The sequence below is a fragment of the Alexandromys fortis genome, unplaced genomic scaffold (assembly GCF_014885135.2).
Source record: "Alexandromys fortis isolate MF-2015 unplaced genomic scaffold, M_Fortis_MF-2015_v1.1 scaffold_70, whole genome shotgun sequence".
NCBI classification, from domain to species: domain Eukaryota; kingdom Metazoa; phylum Chordata; class Mammalia; order Rodentia; family Cricetidae; genus Alexandromys; species Alexandromys fortis.
In genome coordinates, this window is record NW_026067955.1 from 4,476,128 (window position 1) to 4,494,513 (window position 18,386).

Sequence of the window (18,386 nt, forward strand, 5' to 3'; positions counted from 1 at the left end):
TACTTCTAATATTCCACACTCAAAAAAACAGGAAAAGACCCAGATGTGGTGGCACATGCCTTTAATCCCAACACTTAGAAGGCAGAGGCAAGTGGATCTCTGTTAAGTTCAGGGCCAGCCTGGGCTACATAGCGAGCTCTTCTATCCTCATGAAGTAGTTAAGAACTGTTACACCATCTGGCACAGTGTCTCACTGCTGGAGTTCCAGTACTTAGGAGGCTGAGACAAGGTGACTGCTGGGAATTTGAGGCTAGCCTGGGCTATATAGTGAGTTTCAGGTCAGCCTGGACTACAGAATAAGACATTGTCTCACCTCTCACCCTACTGCACCCCAGCCATCAACTCCAAATTAAAAAATTACAATAAAACGACCTTTGGTGTCTAGAGGGAGATCTACATCCAGTTTGTTGTTTGTTTTTTATTTTATTTTACATAATGCATTTAAGCCCAAACCATCTCAACCTATTACCTGTCACTCTCAGGACAGGAAGGGAGGAGGAAGCTGCCCACTGTACAGGGCTCAACAGCTTGTTTGGAGGGTTCTAATCCAGGGAATGAGGCTTCCTGGGCCTTCTTCAGTGTTGCTGGTGAAAGATTTCTCATGGAGAGCAGATGGCTCAGAGAAGTCATAGGCCTACTCTAGAACTTACCTGCCTGTCTTGCTCATTCTCCCATCCACCAGCCTTCTGTTACCCAATCACCCATCTGCTCTTTTACCCACCCATCTACCTACAGTCCATCTATCCCATCCATCTGTTCAGGGGTGCTCATGTGATAGAATCTTGTATGTTGCTAGGCCTAGTTCCGGTTGTTAAGGATCAATATGAATACCTTCACACCCATTGAGACAGTAACAAAGTCAGTTACTGTGCTCTGTGTTGGCACGGCAGAGGCTTTGCCTGGGCAAGAGACTGAGTGCAAAGAGGCCCCAGGAGGAGCAGGAACTAATCATACCTGAAGGATCTAGGTGGCATGCCAGAGGCAGGTGGGGAGGGAGGTTCCAGAGAGAAGGGACAGCATGTTCTGAGGTCTGGAGAAGAAGCATAATCCCAACACCATGCCCAACCCAGCCCCATCTAGTTCTTACTCCACCTTCCTCCTCCTTGCTCCAGCTCAGCTTTCTTGAGCTCCAGCTCTTGCTGCCACCTTCCCTGTTGGTTTTCCCTGGCTGTCAGGCTGAGAGTATAGGCTGAACAGATGGGTAGGTTCCCACTTAGCCAAGGGATGGAGGTGAATAAGGAGGAGGAGGAGGAGCAGGGCTACAGCTCAGGAGCAGAAGGACCAATGTCCATGCTGGACTCTAGACCACTGGGTTCTCAATGAGCCTGACATTAAAAGACCCTGAGATATGTTCACTGAGCATGCCCAGGTCCATGTCTGGGTGGCATACCCATCCTAAGCTAGCCACTGCATTCACAGTTACCTTCTGCACCCTGAAATCCCCCTGCTTACTTTAACTGGCACTAATGAATCCACCATTTCTGATGCCTGAGCCCCTGGCCAGACAATGAACTCTGAGAGCAAGAACCATGTCTTGTATTTACACCAGAACCTAGCACATCCTAGCACTTAGGAAGTGTTAGTTGAGTGAATGAGTGTGTGACTAAGGCAATGCTCATATTCTACAGTATTTTATGTATTTTGGTTAGAGCTTCATAAATAGCTCCTTTGCATGTCTGTAACTGTCCCACCAACACCATCAATAAGGGAACTTTATGAATATGTTCCTTTTGTCCACATCACACAGATGGAGAGTCCCTATGACATTGATGTTGGTTGGATAGTTGGCTGGCTGGATAGATGGGTAGACAGACAAACAGCTAGATGATTGGACAGGCAGATAGAGGTACTAATGGATGTGTGAATTAATGGATAGGTGATAAATAGATGATAGATAGATAGATAGATGATAGATAGATAGATAGATAGATAGATAGATAGATAGATAATATGTGAATTGTCTGTAAGGATGAAAAAATGGATAGATATAGATGAATGATGTGTGAGCGGAGGGATGGTTAGGTATGGATGATGCGTGGATGGATACATGGATGGTTGGATCATAAATGGATGAATGAATTGTTTAGGAATTTGGATATGTGGCTGTATGGTAGATTGACTCATGAGAGCATGCTTAGAGTACAGAAAGAACTGATCCCTTGGGGGCTGGGGAGATGGCTCAGAGGTTAAGAGCACTGGCTGCTCTTCCAGAGGTCCTGAGTTCAATTCCCAGCAACCACATGGTGGCTCACAACCATCTGTAATGAGATCTGGTGCCCTCTTCCTGACTGTAGGCATCCAAGCAGACAGAATAGTGTATACATAATAAATAAATAAATCTTTTTTTTTTTTTTAAAAAGGACTGATCCCTTTGGGGGAGGGGATTAGAAATCTTGGGGTGATGAGTATGGGAAAAAAAGCCCAGAGATAAAAAGAAGTCTGTCCCCCCCATCCAACTCAGGCTCTTTCAATTTTAGTATCTACTACATGATCTCCCTGGCTCAGAGCATGCCCTCCCATACTAAGAGGAGAGGACACATGGAATGTGGACACAGCATCTCCTGGAATTCACAGGTGGAAGTGTTTGGAATATGTTTCTATGTCTCAAACCTATTGTTTTTAGATTTGAAAAAAAGCAAGACTCAAATGCCCGATTTTGACAATAAAACATCAAACTAAAAGGACATAGATAAGCTGGCCTAGGGTCAGAAGAAACAGCTCAGTAAAGTGCTTGCATGGGGAGCGTGAGGACCTGAGTTTGAATCCCCAGTTGTTATATCCACCTGTTCTGGAGAGTTTGATGTCAACTTGACACAAGCTAAAGTCAGGATGGAATATCAATTAAGAAAATGTCTCCATAAATTATAGGCAGACAGCCGGGTGATGGTGGCGCACGCCTTTAATCCCAGCACTTGGGAGGCAGAGGCAGGCGGATCTCTGTGAGTTCGAGACCAGCCTGGTCTACAGAGCAAGTTCCAGGACAGGCTCCAAAGCCACAGAGAAACCCTGTCTCGAAAAACCAAAAAAAAAATTATAGGCAGGCCTGTAAAGGCAATCTTAGTAATTGATGGGGGAGGGCACAGACCATTGTGGGTGGCACCATTTTTGGGTTGGTGGTCCTAGATTTTATTAGAGAGTAAGCTGAGCAAGCCAGGAGAAGCAAGCAAGTAAGCAGTACTCCTCCATGGCCTCTGACTCAGCTGCTGCTTCCAGGTTCCTTGCCCTGTTTTCAGTTCCTGTCCTGACCTCCATTGATGACAATGATATGGAAATATAAGCCGAATAAAGCCTTTTCTTCCCATCTTGCTTTTTGGTCATGGTGTTTCATCACAGTAATAGAAACCCTAACTAAGACACCAACATATCTAAAAAGTTGGGCATGGTGTGGTTGAGCATCTATCTCTAGCCCTGGGCATTTGATCCTGGGGGACTTGCTAGCCAACGAATCTAACTGAAACACTGAGCTCCAGGTTCAAGGTGGAGAAGCGGGTAAGGGCAATATCCAGATGTCAATCTCTCTTCTCCACATGTGCCACACAAGGGAGCTCATCCATGTATACACATATACAGCAATACATAAAAAACAATGTGTTGGACTAAATCATTTTTACTAGCACACAGAACGAGGCATTCCCAAGCTCAGACTAGCACCTAAACTATGTAAAGCAAAGTTTCACCCAATGATGAGAAATGGAGGTTGTAACAAACCTCAAAGAAAAACTGGTAGAGCACATGGAGAGGAATGACCAGGGATGGAAAAGGTCTGGACGACACAATTGATAGGGTTATGAGGCAGAGTCCCACAAGCAAACTTTGCAAAGCACACAGTGTTTTCAAGGGCACAGGTGACTCAGGCTTACCAGTGAAATAAGCAGATAGTGTCTTACACAAGCCAGCACCCATTCATCACTTTTTCAAAATGTATTTAAAATTTTATTTCTATTTCATGTGTACAGGTGTTTGCCTGCATCTATGCCTGCGCGCTACTGCGCATTGCCCATGGAAGGGAGAAGAGGATGTCAGATCCTCTGGAGCTGGAGTTCTGGATGGTTGAGAGCCATCACATGGATGATGGAATTTGAACTCTGGTCCTGTGGAAGAGCACACCGTATTCTTAATAGCTGAACCATCTCTCCAGCTATTGTGACTTTTCTTAAAGTATCCAAATAGAAAGCTACTATGGTTAGCTACACTAAGCATATAGCCAAGTATTAAAATACAATAAAGTTTCAGAAGTATTATTTTACCAAGGGTAAAAATCAATAATATTCTTTTTATGATATAAAATTTTTATTAGCATATATCAATAGTACAGAGTAGTGGGTTTTGATATGACATTGTCAGTGTCTGTGCTTTGATGACATTTAACCCCTCAATTAACCAATGCAATAAGGCAAAATTAAGTGACAAACACAGATACAGTGACTGAAATAAAACAGGGTTGTAATCATTTGCAGACATCTTGCTGCATAGAGAGAGAATGTACAACAATTAAAACAAATAAGCATTTAGTTAAGTGATGGCACCCAAGATCAATATTCATAAATCAGTAGCACTCTTACTCATACTCAGAAACCAGTGGGAAACCCAACATAAAGGAAAATGCACTTAGAACAATAAAAGCTACCCATGAATAAATCTACATAAGATATTTATGGAGAAAAACCCACACCATTTTATCAAAGATTAAAAAAAAAAAAACCGAAACTATAGATCACAAGCTAAACTAGTAAGTGAAGAGAAAATTCAAACTCATTTAAGAAGCTGCCTTTCCAAGCAGTCTATAAATGTAATAATAGGCAAACTCTGAGCAGGTTGTTTTCTGTGTAATCTGACTCTAAGATGTATATGAAGGGTAAGGAGCCGAACTATCAAATATGACTTTGAAGAGAAGCATGAAGGGAGATAATCTTAAGATAAGAAGACATCAAAAAATAACAGGAAAGTGTGCTATTAGTGCAGTACAGACAGACCAACAGAACACACTTGTGTGGAATCCATAGATGGACCTTGTGTAGAGGGAAGTAAGACCGAAACACAGATGGTGGTAGCTTCAGCAGAGGAGAGAACTGCCAACAAGTATTTTCTGGACAATGGGCCATCTTTGCCCATATCCACAGCGCAGGGGTCAAACCTCGGACTTTGCCCCTGTTAGGCAAGTATCCTACCACTAATCTACTAATCACCAGTCAGTAGGCCACAATCATGTTGGGTTAGGGTTAGGGTTTTAAAACTTACACATTTTCCTATATGATGAAATCATTTACAAGTATTAAAATGCATGAGCCAGAACTTTATGTATTAACTAGGCTAAGACTCAAAACATAATGCTGAGTCAGTCTCAGAGATATGGTTCTGTTTATGTAAGACTTAAACCCACACAAAATAACTATTTGAGCATAGACATTAAATAGACATCCAGATAGGTGTTAAATAGATAGTTGTTAGAGATAGATAGATACATGGATGGATAGATAGATAGATAGATAGATAGATAGATAGATAGATAGAGGCAGATATAGATGGGATGGATGACATACAGATAAATAGATGATGATAGATATTAGAATTACTCTATAGTTAAAGATTTAAGAAAAATGATAGCCTGAAAGATCTGGACTCCATCAGGAGTCAACTCTACAATGGTTTCTAATGACTAAAAGGGTCTAGGGTAGCGTGGCACCCAGTGGCAAAGAATAAAGCTCCTAGAGCTCACTGGGTCACCAAGGTCACACATGCCGCAGTCTCCAGTCCTCCATCTTATCACCCACCATATACTAGAGGCTACATGAGCCATCCCATCATGTCAACAGTTTTGTTAGCAGCAAGAGCAGGTGTCTCACCCAGAAGCAATGTGGGTAAGGTGTAATGACACCATATAGCCGTCACCCACCCTCAGTCCTACCATCTCAGGGCATCGAACCTAACCACCCCAGCTCATCCACTCATGATGCAATCCCCTTCACTGGACTTTTATTTGTGAAGTCACAGACATTCCATCACTGAAGTAGTAAAAATTTTACCAGCCCCGAAAGGTAGAATCTAACTGTAAAACACAGCTGGATACCATCATTTAACAAACGAACAGTAATTTTAAATGTCATTGCTATGTTTGAATGTGACACACTCTCTATGGGCTCATGTGTTTGAACAGGGTGTCCAGTTAGCAATCCTGCTTTGGGAGTTTGTGGACCCCTGGAGACCTGTGGTATTTCTAGCAGAAACAGGATACTAGAGACAGGCTTTGATATCCTGTAATATGTGACACCCTCTTCCTGCCTGAGCGCTCTCCTTCCTGACCCATAGAAAGATGTAAAGACTAGCTGCCCTACTTTCCCACTGTCTAGCCACAAGTCACTCCTACCGCCGAGCCTCCACCCACCACCGTGCCGGATTGAAACCGGGAGCCAAAACCATCTCCCAGGTTCAGTCAGGCATTTGTCATAGCTCCTGCAGATCCTACAGCCTGTTTAGACTCAGGCAGGGTTTAGGAAGCACATACTTATCTGGGAATTTCTCCTTTTGTATGACGGCCTTCGCTTATGATCATTATGTAAATTCATTAAATAATTAGCATAACTGGAATCCTATACCAGAAGCCCAGGTCTGGAATATCATGGCTAGTAGGTCCAGCTTCCCAACCCAGAAATCAAAAATTAATAGTGGAGCAGATTTTAGTCTACAGTGCCCTTTCGGGTTGGTGTAGGTCACACATTTCAGCGTACATTCCTGGTTTCTAACAAAATAATTCCTACTGTAAAATAATTTTAAAAAAGAAGAAGAAAAAAAATCTAATGATCTACATGAAGGCTACCTTTTTTTTTTTTTTTTTTTTTTTTTGCATGTACTACATTCTCTGGCTGTGTTTCACATGACACACCATCTTCTCCTTGGCTAGACCAACATTCTCCTAGGGCCTTTTTCATTGTACGGACTTAGTATGACCTGTTCTACAAAGCCCAACAGAGATTTCCCAAACACCCTGGCTCCTTGCTGTTCCTGAATAATTTCTTTTTTTTAATGAGAAGTTCTTTTTTTAATTTTATGTTATTTTTATTTTATATGCATTGGTGTTTTGCCATGGGGATCTGGTCCCCTAGAACTAGAGTTACAGACTGCCATGTTACATGAGCTGCCATGTGGGTGCTGGAATTGAACCTGGGTCCTCTGAAAGAATAATCAGTGCTCTTAACCACTGAGCCGTCTCTCCAATCCCTGAATAATTTCAAGTTTCCTTGCAAAACCAAAGTGGCTTGATTATACAGTCTCAGAGTTTAAATAAACAAAAGCAAAGCAACAACAACAACAACACACACACACATACACGCGCGCGCACGCGCGTGTAGATCCAGGGTGGACTACTGGAAGGGATTAAGGGCTTGTACTGTGGATCCACCCACACACTCATTTCTCAGCTTCACTGAGTAACAGTAGGAAGGAGCCCCAAGTTGAGAGATTAGGAAAAATCCCAAGAAAAGGAACCCTAGCAATTGTGTGGGACCATCAGTCTTCCCTCTTTGCCCAAGACTGATCCACTGTGCTTGGAGAATGCTCAAAAGACATTCTTTCTCCTGGCTACCTCACCAAAGTCTGTCACTGTAATTTTAGGTCAAAAGCTTCAGTTCTGAGAGTCAGAGAAGGCTGAGTCGTCATCCTAATATGCCAATCAAAGAGAAGGCGGAGGGGCATTGATGGATAGGATCCCACTAGGAAGAACTGACAGAGCCAGAATAAACCCAAATCTGTCTTCAAGGGGCTGAAGGAGATGCTGGGATTTTCTAGGAAAAGAAAATAACGGAAGGTTTGGGGAGCTGGGGGCAGGGTTTGTGTAGCGGGAAGCGTGGGTAACTAGCCAGGCCAGTGATGCGCCTGAGCTGTTACTGCAGTCATTCTGTGAGGAAGCAATCTGGCTTCCATGAGATGACTGCTCCTACCCTGAGATGCAGCCTCAGTTTCCATCATGGCTAATTGCTACCTGTGGGGTGATCTTATCAGGGGCAATCGGTCCTGCACTACTGGCTGTTGTTTCAGGGAGATTGATCTATCGTGTCGTTTCTGGAACCCAGGGGAACTGCACAGGAAAGTGACTCCAACTCTGGCAGGAGAAAAACAGGTAAAGAGGCCAAAGAGAGCTGGAGGAGGGTGGAACGGAGTCAGGAAGAGCGGGAACCAAGAGTGCTCTCATCAGAGATAATAGAAGGCGAAACCCTTCAAAATCCTGGAGTAAAAAAGAAACTGAGAAGCTGCCTCTCCCCTCAATCGCTTTGCCACCTCGAAGCAGTCCACATAGAAAGAGCAACATAAATGCTTGGTTTACTTGTATGTTCTACTTTTTTTTTTTTTTTAAAAAAATAGTAAGTCAATACCTTAGTGACAAAAGCAAGGCAGGGATGAGATGCTAGTGCTCTCTTTAGAATCCTCAACAGTTGACCATTGCTTTGGAGAGTTGGCTCCATGGGTGAAGAAATTGCTGAATGTGGATACCCAGAACTGGTGTGAAGTCCTGGGGTCTGGGGTGGGAAGACAGTAGCACTTGCCTGTAGTCCCCAGTGCTCCTACAGTGAGCAAGGGGTTGGAGGCAGGCCAGCTAGCCTAGTGTACAGAGCAATGGACAAGATGCCCTATCTCACACAAGGTGGACGGTGAGGCCAACAATGGTCTCCCCATGCACACCCGTGGCACGTGGACTTGCAGTCACATACGCAAACACGCACACATCCATAAAGAAGTTTTAAAAACAGACCTCTGAAGATTTCTTTTTGAAAATACCATTCTGACAATATGGATTTGAACAGATGTGGCGAGTTTCAGTCAAGAGATATTATCCTCGCTGTGATCAGATTGTCCTCACTGAGAAGTCCCCTGACACCTGAGGCTTTGCAAGATCTTCCCAGAAGCCTTCCCAGCATCCCTGCTGGCTACTGAAGGTCTGCTCTCAGTGGAGGCAGCCCTCCCCACAACAAACCGAGTCCTTTCCATGAGAGTGGAATTAGACACCATAATCTGCATGCCAGGAGAGCTAGGTGTTAATAGAATGGCCACTATGTGAAGGGCTTTCTGGGGAAGAGGTAGTGGATTTTCTACATGCATGCGTGTTTGCGTGTGCATATATGTATGCATGTGTTTGTGTCTTCATGTGTGTTAGTATGTGCATAGCTGTATGCATGTGTATACTTGTGTGTTCGTGTGTGTTTATGTGTGCAAGTGTGTATTCATGTGTGAGTGCGTGTGTGTGTTAATGTCACAAGGACTACTGATATTCGACATACATAGTTACAAGATTTTACGAGGCCTTGATGGTGCATCCAATTCTCCTTTCCAAAGCAGGTTCAGTTGTGAGTGGGTCACACCAAAGCTAAGGGTGAATGTCAAATCATTCCTTTGCTGTATCCTTTTGCCCCTTGTCTCTGATGCTCGCCTGTGACTTTCTGGAGGGCAGAGGTGCAACTTCGGTCACTACTGTGTCCTCGGCTCCCAGCAGAGCTCCTGTCGCGCACAGGTGCCTGCCTGGTCCACAGTTACTTAATGCCTGGAAGGCCACGCTTTCAACGAATGGTTTCCTTTCCTTAAAAAGAGAAGTAGAAAGAATAGAATCTGAAAATTAGCTCAGAACCTGAAGCGAAGCCTCTCCACCCACCCAGTCAGGCATTCATTCAACAACACAGGCAAAGCAGACCTTCCCTGGAGGCTAGGGGCTCCAGGGTGGGCCACGCCCTCCCAGAATGCACCTGCTGAGAGGAAAAACAGATACCACCAATTGCAAAGCGTAGCTATTAGCAACCAGTGGCTTGAACAGCACGCTGTGGGGTTCTCAGCAGGGGGACTGGGCGGCTCTTAGGAGGAGTAGAAGGGGCTGTAAAGGAGGTAATGTTTGAACGGATGTAGGATGCTGTAGGATGTGTAGGAGTTGGTTGAGGGGAAGACATTCTAGTCTCTAAGTGGATTAACTCACTGTAATGCTGAGTAGTTTGTTCAAAGATGGGTATAAAGGAGGGCTGCTGTGGGGCTACTCTTTAAAGAGCTCCAAATGTCCTTTACCATGGGCAGAACTCCCTGTACCCAAACATTCAAGAGTCACGGTGGTCAGTAAACTGCCCCCAATGATATTTTCTCTAGCCCAGAACCCACCAGCCAACAGGCTCGTTTATCTTTAAGTTACTTTCCAAAGCAAATGCCTACATGAAGAGTAACTTAGTGTGGCGATTCTAAATGAAAACCCATTCTCTCAGGAGCTGGCAATGAGCAGTGTCTCTCCAGCCCTTCCAGCTTCTTCTGTGTGAAAAGAGAGGTGAGCCAGTGTCTTAGAGGAACAGGGACTCCAACAACTCACACCCCAGCTTGCTCCAGGACCACCTTCTTGCCCAGTGGTTAATCACCAACTTGGCAGGTGATTAGAATCACCCAGGTGACAGGCCTTTGGGCACGCCTGTGATGAGGTTGACAGAGGTGGGAAGACCACTTTAAATATAGGTAATACCGTTCTATGCCAGACCATATAAAAAAAGAGAGAGCCAGGTGAGCACCAGCATTTAGCTCTCTCTGCTTCCTGCCTGTGGATGGCATGTGACCAGCTGCCCCAAGCTCTATGACAGCTCCACCATGCTGGACGGTACCTTTGGACTGGGCTCCAAACTATCCCTACCTCCTTCCTTAAGCTGCCTTTGTCTGGGTATTTTACCACAGCAGCATGGAGGTGACGGCCAGCGCCTGCTCTGTGGCCTGGAGGCAATCAGGAGCTTGTGACGTTATGGGTTGTGGGGGGGGGGGAGTGGGATCCTGCTCTGGTTCGAGTTCTGTTACAAGTGGAGAGAATGAGGCCCAGAAAACACAGGGGACGATCTAGCAGTCCCTTGGAAGCAGAAACTGCCAAACTCGGATGTCCCCAGTGCCTGTGCATTGTCCCCAAGGCCTGGTGCCTTTGCAGAGCAGAGGGACTAGCTGTTCGCTCGGGCTGAGCACCCAGAGCCAGGTGCCTGGATTTTGCATCGCAGCCCTCCCCACCCTCCCCAGCCCTACCACCCCTCTCAGCTTCCTCTTTCAGTTTGTGCTGGGGAATTCCAGGACTGTGCCCTCCAGGGTAGCTCTGTTCTCCAGGCTGGGGCTCAAGCTTTCACCTGTGCCTCCAACTGTCTCAGTCTCTAGGTGACCTGACCAGCAAAGTACAGGGGGAGAGAAGAACATGGCCTTTCCCTCTCCACTCCTCAGGGGCTTAGCAGGCCACAGTCCCAAGGCCCAGCTTGGCCATCATCTGCCCTGTCCACCTGCCTGGAAACCAGAGGTGGAAGGTGCCAAGGGGTTGGATGGGCACAGGAGTGGATGTGTGAGTGAATGGGGGAGAGCAGCAGTCCCAGGACCTCCTGTCCTCCCACACTGGACCTCTTTTGTGTGGGCAGCACCTGTTGGCTCTCCCGTTCCCGCTTCTGCATCTTTGCTGCCTGGTCCTTTCCTTTCCTTTCCTTTCCTTTCCTTTCCTTTCCTTTCCTTTCCTTTCCTTTCCTTTCCTTTCCTTTCCTTTCCTTTCCTTTCCTTTCCTTTCCTTTCCTTTCCTTTCCTTTCCTTTCCTTTCCTTTCCTTTCCTTTCCTTTCCTTTCCTTTCCTTTCCTTTCCTTTCTTTCTTTCTTTCTCTCTCTCTCTCTCTCTCTCTCTCTCTCTCTCTCTCTTTCTTTCTTTCTTTCCTCTTCGAGACAGGGTTTCTCTGCGTAACAGCCCTAGCTGTCCTGGAACTAGCTCTGTAGACTAGGAAGGCTTCAAACCTACAGAGATCCACCTGTCTCTGCCTCCCAAGTGTTGGGATTAAAGGCGAGCTCCACTGCCACCCGGTGCCATGTCATTTTCTAAGATCTATTTCCTGCACACCCTAGACTTCAGATGCTAAGACCCAGCCAGAAACCAGGCATGGTAACGCAAGCCCGCAAGCCCGCAATCCCAGCACTCAAGAGATAGAGGCAGAGGATCAGGATCAAGGACATCCTGGGCTACCTAGAGTACAAGACAAGCATGAGCTACATGAGACCTGTATTAAAATAACCCCGGCAATAACAGAAAAAAAACTAAGGGGACCCAGTCCCACCTCCAGGCTATTGTTAGGGGTTGAAGACAGCCAATGGTCCTGTCCCCAGGTGACTGCAATTTCCTTGGTCAGTGTTCTCAGGACATTAGCATGAGGGCGCAGGGACCATTAGAAAGGCACCTACTGAGTTTTGGGGTAAGGATAGCTTCATGGAGTGAGGTCTGAACTGGCCTCTGAAGGACAAGTGGATGAGGAATGCCACAGGGGAGGACGTCGGTTTGCATAGTTGCATCGTGTGCAAAGCCTGCCTCATAGGGACAGGGAGAAGGGTTCAAAGAGAACTTTCAAGAAGCCCTGTTTGGGTTGGGGTTCGGGGTTACTTAGTCAGCAGAGCCAGAAAGAGGCAAGGTGTCCTGGCATGGCAGTGGGCAGTGGCAGGTAAACTCAACCATGTGAGTGTACCTTAGTTTTTGTGAGGCTCATGAACTGAATGAGTAATGTTGGACAACCAGGGGCTGGGATGGAGCTCTGCTGGTAGAGTGCTTGCTTAGCATGTATGAAGCCCTGCACTGGGGGTCCCAGCATCACTAAGAACTGGGTGTTGTGACATCTGCCTCTACCTCTTCACTCAGGTGGTAGAGGTGGGAGGATCAGAAGTTCACAGTCAACCTGGGCTACATAACAAGAGACCAACATGGGCCTGTCTCAAAAGAAAAAGAAATAAGTTAATAAATAAAGTCAAACAAACATCCAAAGAAGTATTGTTGGAAACAACCAAGGAAAAAACAACCTCATCCCCCTCTTTCTCTGCCATATTCCACTGCCACCACTAATGATCAGTGGGGTTCAGAAAAGACCCTCCATGATGGGGACCAGGGTGTCTGCTGGGCCAGGGCTCAAGAGTCCTGTTGTCCGGAAACTTAGAGCTGGCAGTCCCAAGTTCTAGGTGGTCTGGCTACCTTGTATTAAGAAAGGCAGTTCTGCTGGGCAGGACAGCCAGGGCTGTTACACAGAGAAACCCTGTCTTGAAAAACCAAAAGAAAGGAAGGAAGGAAGGAAGGAAGGAAGGAAGGAAGGAAGGAAGGAAGGAAGGAAGGAAGGAAGGAAGAATCAGTTTAGTTCTGTTCTGTTCTTCCCGCCTCTCAGGCTCATGGCACAGACCTCACCTCTGACTTTTGCCTCCATTTCCCCTTCCTGGTGGCCAAGCCTGAGTCTCCCCATACCTGGGATGACTGCCACATGTTCTATCTCTCCACAGCCCTGCCTGGGCTTAGTGCCCTCTGCTATCACCAGGACTTATTCTGGATCCCAGGTGCATGGTGCATGGCCTGAGCTGGGAATTTATTCGGGATCTCAGAGTGCATGGCCTGAGCTGGGAATTTATTCTGGATCTCAGGGTGTATGACCTGAGCTGGGAATTTATTCTGGATTCCAGGATGTATGGCCTGAGCTGGAAATTTATTCAGGATCTCAGGGTGCATGGCCTGAGCTGGAAATTTATTCAGGATCTCAGAGTGTATGACCTGAGCTGGGCTCCATCTCCCTGAAGCTGAGTGTGGCCCCAACTTCCCACATCCCTCTGTCTACCATCTCCATGAAAACTAGAGGGGGATCTGAGTGATGGCTCTTCTCCCAGATGACTGTCTTGCTGATTGATCCTTTGTGCATGTGTGCCTCAGTTTCCTCATTTGCAACAAAGAGAGGAAACCAGGTCTCAGAAAGCTAACCTGTGCCATGGTAGATGAAAACCCCTGAGCAATCTTACTCCCTCCCCTACACAGCTCCCTTCTGCATGTTGGATGTCAGAGCCAGCTTTTGTGGGGGGAGCACACCCAGAACCCCCAGTTACCCTGTCCCCAAAAAGCACCACGCTCAAGTCCTAGCCCAGCCCCAGGCAGCCGATCTCAGCACTCTGGGCCACCGTGAGCACAGCGGCTGCTTTTGCCCCTCAGGCGGCCACACTGAGCAGATGGCAGGGGAGGCGGCGGGCCTGTCAGCTGCTGTTATCTCTTGCTGATGACACGGAGTGTAAATTTTGTTGGCAACACTCCCTCCTGCCTCTGCATGCCACCAGCTTTAATCACTGTAATTGAGTTATAATGAATGATTGTGCATTCACATTGTCTGAGCTAGGCACAGCCGGAACAAGCCAGTGAGCTGGGTGGCCCAGGCGGGGGTCCGCACTACTCAGAGAGGGGGACAGGCCTCCGGCTCGAGTCCCCAGCTTTGCCTGCCCTCTGTTCTCTTCACCAGTATGGAGGCGGCCATCTCCATACTAGGCGCCTGCCTAGCACGTAAGTGCATTGCCATTTTCAAACGGCAATGAATTCAGAGTGTGGGGAATTGGGGAAATATAGATGAGCAAGAAGAAAAAGAATGACAGTCACGGAGGACGCTGTTTCTGACAGTCACTGTACCCCAGCCCCCAGGTGACAGTCACCCTGCTGACCTCTTCATTTTGGCAAATATTCTTCCAGACTTCATGGCTTAAAAAGAAACGATAGACTCTCTAGCCCAGGCTAGCCTTGAATTCTCCATGTAGCCAAGGATGCCTCTAACTTCTGTTTCTCTACCTCCCAAGTGCCAAGATCACAGGCATGGACCACTACACTGGATTTATGCTATGCTGGGGATCTAACCCCAGCGTTTGTGCATGCTAGGCAATGCTGCGTGATGTTTTACTCTTTCGGCTTTTTGGGGGGGCCCAACACCCAGCTCCCAAATAAATCACACACAGAGGCTTATTCTTAGTTATGAATGCCCAACCTTAGCTTGGTTTGTTTCTGGCCAGCTTGTCTTATGTTAGCCCGACTTCCTTTTCCCTCTGGGCGTTTATCTTTCTTACTTCTGTGTAGTTTTCTTTACATTTTTCTCTGTGGCTTGCTGTGTAGCTGGGTGGCTGCCCCCTGAGGTCCTCCTCTCCTTGTCCTCTTGTTCTTCTTCATTCTTTTTTCTCCCAGATTTCTCCTTCGATTTATACTCTCTTTTTTCCAGTGCTGCCCATCCTTGCTCTTGCCTCGCTATTGGCTGTTTATCGCTTTATTACACCACCAGGTGTTTTAGACAGGCAAAGACTCACAGCTTCACAGTTAATCAAATGCAGCATAAACAAAAGCAACACATCTAAAAATAATATTCTCCAACAAGGCAAGTACTCTCAACTGAGCTACAGTCTTAGCCTTCAGACTTTCCGTTTTGTTTTGTTTTGTTTTTGAGACAGGGATTCTGTCTCTTTTGAGACAGCCCTGGCTGTCCTGGATTCATTCTGTTTGTCAGGCTTGCCTCGCAATCAGAGATCTGCCAGCCTCTGCCTCCAAAGTCCTGAAATCAAAGGTGTGCACTACCACGTTAGGCTTTTCAGACTTTTTTAAAGGCACATGAGAAGGATTATAATTGCTGCCACCCTCCACTGCTGCAGTGAAGTCCGAGTAGGCCTTCCCTTGACAAGACCTCTTGCAGCCTCTCCTGCAGGCACTCTGCTGGGGGAGGAGCATCCTCCAGAGCCGGCAGCCGAGGCTCAGAGGCTGTGTACATTGCCCCCTCCTAGTCCCACAGCTGGAAAGCTGACTGCCCAGCTGCGACCTCTTGCTGAACCTGCTTGAGCTGGGGCGCTCAACATGCAAATGACAAATGACTCTGCTGTGAGAGGCTAAGCATTTCTTCCTCCTCACTCTCTCTAGGCCTCCTCCACTCAGCCAAGGCTCTTATACACACGCGCGCGAGCACACACACAAGCACACGCATGCATGCACGCATGCACGCACAGTCATTCAGAAGGAGTGTGCACCTGAGCAGTTCACCTCTTCCAACCACGTCTCCTTCTTGTGCAGTCCCTGGGTAATGACCATTTATCCTCTGGGCTCTGCTGCTTCTGGCTGACTTGGGGTACAGCTGTGAGGGTTAGTCTCAGCTGACAACTTGACAGAATCTAGAATCACCTGGAGGATGGGATTCTTGGCAGGATTGGGGGGGGTGTTCTGTGGATTAGGCTAATGGAGACAGAAAGACCCGCCCACTGTGGGTGGTACCATTCCCATGAGCTCAGATGAGTGGAGCACCAGCATGCACTGCTCTCTGCCTCCTGACTGCAGATGCTGTGTGAGCAGCCTCCTTACACTCCTGCCACTGTGTCTGCTCTGCCATGATGGACAGTACCCTGGAACTACGAGCGGAAATAAAGCCTTTCTCCCTTTAGCTGCTTTTGTTGGAGGGTTTGTTGTTGTTGTTGTGGTTTGCTTGTTTGTTTGTTTATTTTTATTTTTATTTTTTTATTTTTTTAAATCAAAGCCATGGGAAAAGAAGCTAAGATGGGGCCCTACACAATTTATTGTTCCATCTGTGGGGGAGGGTGAGAGGATCTTTTTAGGGTGTCCTGCCAGCTTTGAAGTTGCCCACATTCCTATGAGTTATGCCGACAGTGGGTGCCACCCCAATATATCCAGGGACTCGGTGATGAAAGTGGACAGAGGAGCCACCTGCAACTGGTAGGAATAATCCCCAGGGGACAATAGGGGGGGGAAAGGGTAAGAATCCCTCTACCAGACCATAGTCACGTGGGCCAGGGCCTGGCCGCCAGAGCCTAGCCACCCTAACTTGAGAAGCAGTGAGCTGGAGGCCAGTAGAAAGGAACACATGCCAGATCCATACGACGCCTTTCCATGCTTGCCCTGAGCCCAGGTGATCTGCTCTACAACGATGAGTTCAGAAGTCAGAGGTCAGAGGTCACCTGATGTGTCTCCCATGCTTCCCTGTAGCAGCATTTACCCCCCGTTTTTTTTTGAGACAGTGTCCTGCAACCCATGCTGCTCTTGAATTCACTTTGTGGCTCCTGATCCACATCCTCCAACGCCAAAAATGCTGGGATTATAGGCACACGCACATCCTAGCACAGCTTTTATTTTCTATCAAGTGATAACAATTTTATTATTAAAATGTGTAAATGACATTTCTTTAGATACATTCACAAATAAATAATATTCACAATACTTATACTTAAATAATACTTATTTTTAGAGCTGTGCCCATCGAGCCCTGGGCATTGAGCATCTGGACCACACCCTTTTCTCTCCTTTTCTCCTGCACCTACAAAATTCATAAACGATGCTCAACACCATGAGACCTGTGCTCTGAAAGCCAGGCTCCAGCAGAGGTGCTGACCGGTCCGATCCTCTGACATCTGTGCAGAGTGGGGCTGGTGAGTCTGGTTGCCTGACACGAGCCTCCCTCCCAGCAAGCCACGGTGCTTGTTCTTGGAGTGCCTCTCGGGAAGGCATGTCAAGTGCCCTTCGGAGACTGGCTTCTCAGAAAACAATGATTACTGTGAAGTGTTCTCTGTGAGCACATGGCCCAGGTTTTAGGGTTTTCTATGGCTTGAACCTTCTCTTTTGATGCAGTTCCCATTTCTAGGATGAAAAGCTCCTTCTCTTGCTGTCTGGGGAAGCTTAGGCAGGTGCCAGCCTTTATGTTCTGTGAGCACACGGATGCCAACAAGAGGTACGTGTCTCCTCACCTGTCTCTCAAGGTTATGGGTTTGAGAAGTTGCATTTCCATTTATTGTCTCCCCCAAATCCGGGACCAGAAGAGGAGTCTGAACCACAGAGAGAATTACACGAGTACACAAAGGTACAGTGTCACATGTCCTATGTGTTGGGCTAGTCACTGGGATCATAGCTCATGTTCCCCAAACAGCCACATTTCCAGTTTCTTGGCAGACCTCAGAGTTTCACCTGGCAGCTGATGCCTCCTTGTGTGTCACTCTTGCAAATACATATATATGGGTACATACATGCTTGCACATGAGCAAATACATATGGGTACATACATGCTTGCACATGAGCAAATACATACACGCGGGTACATATATGCATGCACATGAGCATTCAAAACATTGCTCACTGCAGTTCAGTCCCCCCTCCACTCTATTGTCTGGTGCTAGACTTTCTTCCTGGGCCCCACCAGCAGGGCCTGTGTTCCTCTTCTTAGGAAATGCCATGTGGAGCCCTAGAGTGTCCCGGAGCTGAGCCACTGGTCTCACAAATGCACGACACAGTGGCCAGCCTAGAATGAGTGCTCAGAAGACACCTCTAAGCCTTGCCCCCACAGCCGTCTGTGGTCAAACTGCTTCACCAGCCCCTTCCTTTCTCCTGGTGTGGGGCTGAGCCTCTACTGCTTTCTCCAAATATGGGGTAGTTCTGCTTAGTGGGATCCCAATCTGCCCTTCCTGCCCTAACTGAAGCCTAATGGCCCCAGGCTATCAGAAGGGGACTCCCAGCACAGGCCGGGGTCATAGGAAGGAGGGATGAGGCAGCTGTTGTCATAGGGGACCTCAGATGAGGTAAGGGTCTCCCTTCCATTCCCAAGACCTTACCTGACTTCA